The sequence below is a fragment of the Selaginella moellendorffii genome, unplaced genomic scaffold (genome assembly GCF_000143415.4).
Source record: "Selaginella moellendorffii unplaced genomic scaffold, v1.0 SELMOscaffold_1, whole genome shotgun sequence".
Lineage (NCBI taxonomy): Eukaryota > Viridiplantae > Streptophyta > Lycopodiopsida > Selaginellales > Selaginellaceae > Selaginella > Selaginella moellendorffii.
This window is the reverse complement of record NW_003314262.1, coordinates 742631-748433: the sequence shown is the minus strand read 5'-3', so window position 1 is coordinate 748433 and position 5803 is coordinate 742631.

Genomic DNA, 5803 nt, shown 5'->3' with positions numbered 1-5803 from the left:
TTGCCAATAAGGTCCTGTCCGCAGAAAAATCCAGATTTTTAAAAAAAGAGAACTGATGAATGACATGATCACCTGCATCGCATTGAAGGCACGTCTTAAATATTTCAACGTCCAGGCAAGTATCAATAATCCCCATAGTGGAAGCTAGCAAGGAAAGAAAACCACAGTTTGTCTGACCTGGTCAAAAAATTGGGCCAGTGCTAAACCTCCTAGACTACCTTCCAGTCCCAACAGTAATGTGCAAAAGAACAACTTCCTCTCCAATCTGGAAGAAGCAAGTAATCAGATTTGAATGAAAGGATATGAATTTCAGTACCTTCAAATCAGGGGTGATGATGAGTGTAATGTCTGAACAAGTCACATACGACTAATGACGAGATTCCCAGGTGCCTTGACAGTTTCACCACCTGCTTGAGCAGCCATTGACAAGCTGTCCTTTCCACCTTCTATTGCAACCTCAAGCTCGATCATAGTGTCACGAAGAGCAACAGCAGGATTGTACATATATGTCGGAATCAAGTTCAGCCTGCAAAGTTAAACAGATCATAAGGTGTGTAAACACAATTAAGATGAGAGTACCTTAGCCCAAACAAGATTCGTCAAAGCTTCTCCAAGCGCCAGCCTAGCCATAGCTGCAGGATTCAGCAGTCCCTGCAAATTGTCTTCAGAAAAAAGTAAAGAATTTTCAATCTACCTTGATCGGTTGTTCACCAATAGCGCAAGCAGCATGTTGCCCTTAGCAAGCTTGGACACATCCTTGACATGTCCTTGACACATCCTTGACACACACACACAATCAGCCTAATTGCCCTAAGAAATTTCACTTGATTTGGAGCGTCATTAAAATCAAAATTGAAGCGTTGCCACCCTTTTGGCACCTGATCTTTGCCATCTATTTGAAGGCTTTGAATTTCAACCGTTAGATTATAAGCATATTCAAAAATAATATTCTAAAAATGGAATAAAAGACGCCGGATGCCATATGCCAATAGCACATTTAAATAAGGGAGTACTAGCAAAAGTCCCAGCTATGCTGGGAGCATCATATTTATTTCTGATGATTTAGTAATTTCAAAGAGTTGTAATCATAATTGTAATTTTTAACATATTTATATTAATAACATACATAGATAAAAAAATATAATATTTATAATGAAAGTTCCTTTTACATAATATATGTCTAATATATGTTTACAATTATAGATATGCTTAATATATAAATTATTATTATATTATAACATACTATATTATAATGTATATATAAAAAATTTAGTATCATGATTTTTATGATATTAAAATATTATAGAATAAGTTATTAATATCTTAACTTATAATTTATAGTATAATTTGTGTAACCAGAAGCCCATGCATGCATTGTCAAATTGTGGAATACAAATAGATTTCTTATTCTATCTACATGATCAACAAGAAATAGATGTGACTCACTCTTATTGTCCAATGCTAGCTTGCAATAGTGCTGGCTAGATGGTGTCACCCTAATAACTTGGATATGAGCATACATCACTTTTTTTCTCCATGACAAGTTGGCACATTGTGGCAGCATTACATCTTGAATCTCTATCAGATCCTCATCACTATCAAGCTTCAAAAAAGCTAATCAGCTCACTACCCTGCCCTGAATTACCCTAATGCCTGGCTAAATAAAGAAAATATATCTTAGCCCACATATCAATGTAGTGTTCAAATGGCCAAGAGCTTCTGCATTGGAAACAATTTTCCAAAGATATTTGTCATCACAATGTCTGCTTTCCATTGAAAAAAATGCAAAGGAGAAGAACATGATAATGCATTGAGAGAAAAAAATACAAGAAACAACCTTGTGTTTCTTTCAGTTAGATTCACTGTTTGTTTCAGAGTTCAAGTAAAAAAGGTTACTCACGAAAAGAATAGCAGATTGTATAATTTATGATGTTGAAGTACATCCACACTTTCATACTTCGCATTTATACATTTTTATAAGTACTTATATTTATTCTCTAATATAATATCTGCAGTCAAAAAAGTTATATGTGTATTAATACGAAATTATAATAGTGCATTAGTATTTGCATCAATAGGTGCAAACATTGAAGAGATTGCAGTAGGTGGCCCTTATTATTTTAAAATACATGGACAAGTTTATTATAATATTGGTTTATTCACAGTTATATATTTTAGATACTGCTCAAGCAGCAGAAATAAGTATGGTAAATAGGTATTGAAATAATAAAATCAGCGATATGATTTGTGATTTTTTGAGAACATTTGCTTGTGCTTCATCAGCATTTCACTTAACAAGTTTTTGTCAACTCATCCATGATGTTTTGCATTTTATCTAACACTTATTTTGCTTTTACTTTTGATTGTTGCCTACTTGACGGTTTGTTTGCATGGTTGGTTGTGTAGAATTTATTGTCTTTATCCATCTTCCTCTTGCCACTTTTTATGCTTAGAAGCTTAATACATACATAGGTAAACTTCATGTTTATGTTAAGCATTAGTCCTTAATTCTTACCATCACATCTCACCATTGTGGAGTTATCATTCTCCATCTCTTCAAAAATTTGGAGAGGTATTGTTTGAATCAACCTAACTTCTTTTGAGCCATCCATCAAAACTCTTATTCAGTTTCTATATAATAGTTGTGCTAACAGTGCATATACACGTGACTTAGATAGAAAATAAAGAGATAGTTTGAATTCAAGTCTCAGCAATAATGAAGCTCCTACAAAGCACAGAACTCATGCTCACATTTCACACACTTAAGCATATCCATCGCCACCTTTTGATCATCTCTCCAAGTCCTCGTGAACTTTACAGGCACTAAGCAGTCACTAAGAAGTGAATGACATTCTCTTGATGAACCTATCTGCATCTTGTATTAGTTTAGTTCTCTTGAGAAAGTCTGCCACAGTACGTGCTCGTGTGATAAGTCCACATTATCCACATTCTCATTATCATCAGGATCATACAAGAGTGGAAGTGCCTGGAAATTTAGAAGCAGAGAAAACATTGTTCAAGTTATTACTTTCTGATCATCCCCAGAGGAAATAAGTGAAGAGTTAGGCAGCACACTGAGTACAAGAGTCACCACATCTGTGATCCATATGCCGCAAATAGTTGAGAACCGTATGGAACTGTTTGCAGGACTTTCCCAGAGGCTGATTATTCAAAGCCAATGTTGTTGTTGTCCTTGTGTTCTCCACCACATCATATGCAGGAAAGACAAAGACAAATAGGGATCATCATAACAATCTGCTCGAGGCTACCCCACCATCTGGAGATGATTCCAGTGGAGTGGTTCCATAAAGCTTCTCGATCTAGGCCCCAAGAACATGTTATATTGAAATCCCTAGCAATGGCACTACCACAGAGAATGCTACCGCCCCAACTCCATGCTCAAGCCCTGGAAGAATGCGTGAAGCCCTATCTTCCGCCTGCTATGAGAGTTCTAAACAGAACGGGTGGGATTTTTTTTGGTGGGTTCCTCTTCGCAGTGAATGGATTCTCTTTAGTGAGTGTGCAGTTCCATGTGCTGATATCAGTAGCACTAAAGAGGAGGAAAATTCTGTACTGGGACAGCGAGCATAACTGCGAGTGTGCGCTCATATTTACATGATTCTGACTCTGCGCAAGCGTGGAATTTAAGTAAGCTTTTGTGAAAGTGACCGTGAGTGATATGGTGTAAGGTTTGTATTGCTTACTTGTTGCTTAGTGCTTCAACAGGAATACCGGAGGAGAAGAGACATCTTGCGACAGGCCAACTATAGGCTCCATGGTTCATGTGGAGTACACAGCCTGATTATGTAGAGGAGCTGTTGATATAAATGTAGAGAAGCAAGGTGACTTTGAGCTTGAACTGAGCAGTGGGCTTGTACTTATCCTTCTCGACACATATGTTACTGTTATGTGTGTTGGTCAGAGTGCTCACTTAGAGCAAAGAGGGAAAGACATTTGCTATTTTTTGTAGCCAGTCAAGGGTAGGAGACACCTTATATAAAATGTAGTATTACAACACAAATACAATTGAATCTGGCACCACTTCACTTAATTTGTCCTCAGACATGTGATGCTGATAGTAATTGGATTTGTACAGCACCGTGTCCCTGTAGAGAAACGCATGGTCATCATTACCACTTCTAGAGCTGCTGCTCTGGATCACTGCCACCACGTTGAAGCTCACCTTGCCACTCAGAAATGACTCCAAAGTGATAGAGCAAACCAGGACCTCATCAATCTCTGCTGCTCCTGGGTGATGACGGACCCTGTAAGATCTTCATCCCTGTCCCTTGTGAGATCTTCGTCCCTGTCCCTCGCACTGCCCTTCTCACCTGGCCGCTACGTACATGTGACTGATCCCAAACTGGTGGAGGATTCTCATGGCCTTGAGATCTTCTCACTGGTGATGCTGCTGCTGCTACTGCTGTGATTCCGACTCCAAATCTCCTCTCTCTCTCCAGCCACTGCTGTCGTTGATCAGATAGCGATATGTAGTGGTGCTTAAATTTTGTATCCTGGATCCACACGAGAATGACGTGATAGCAAAGAGCAAGACTTACCTGTAGCATTAAGTCGACTCTACCATTGGGACTTCTAGATAGCCTTTCTGTCACCATACTGCCGTAAAAAACTGTAACAAAACCATACCCCAACCGAAGAACTTCCTCTAGCTTTGATAGCAAAACTTACAAAGCACTATGTTTACCTGTATCCCAAGATATTCACTGACTTTCTCCAAAAAGAATAGATATCAGAGGTTCCACTCTGTAATCAAGACGAAAGGATAAATGTAAACACTGCTAACACGGCAGTATATTGATACCTGTAAGCGACAGGATCATATGGGTGAAATATGTTCATCATTTGCCTGCATGCTGGCTTTTTTTCTTCAATGCCTTCATCTTCCCAGTACTCCTGACCTGTTCTTTTGCAAACACATTCAATTTACCATGGGCTGGTAGTGGGAATTGCAAGAGGTATTGGTATGTAACATCATCGTCTAATCTGGGAATTAGTGCTGTTGTTGCCATGGTTGAGGGACCTATTTGCCCTGAATTCAAGAGGCATGACAAACCTTCCTCTTGCTATAACAGTTATTTGGCAATCAACGTTAAGAAAGCTAAGGCAATGATCAGGTAGGCAGTTTTTCTTTGAGGTTAATAGTAAATGGATTGATCCATGAAGTGTGCAATGGGTGGCGATCGTGATGGGATGACCAGGGTCTAGCACCACTTACCTCTATTCAATGTATCTCTTGCATTCTTCTTGATGCCCATACCCAAGAATCAGTAGCATGAGTTCAACACTTAAAATAGTTAAATTGACATTCTTTCAGCAGGCAAAGCCCTCAATGGTGATTAGAGCTTAATTTTCCATTTCTTATGTAGAGTGTTATGCATGTCCCATCATCATGAAGCTATTATCTACAAGTTTCTCAAGTTATATTTTCATCTAGCCCGACTTGGGCTCCAGATGTTTTCCTTTGGAGGCTGCATCTCCTCTGGGATTCATAGCAGTCTTGAAGCTCTCTGAGGATTCTGGGACTTCAAATGGAAGGCAAGCACACTGCCTTTGCCACTGTCACTGTCTATTATACATGATGACCAGTTTCAGAGACTATGGCTAAGTTTCTGGACATGAGATGTAGGAGAAGTTCCTAAGTGGTGATCATTGAAAATGTGGTCACTGGTACAGAAGTGACTGAAAAGCTGAAAAGAAGTAAACTCTGACCAACAGGCTATATGTAATGATTCTTGTGCACATAACGCATTTCAGCTTCTAAAGATGGTGATTTTCTTTTATG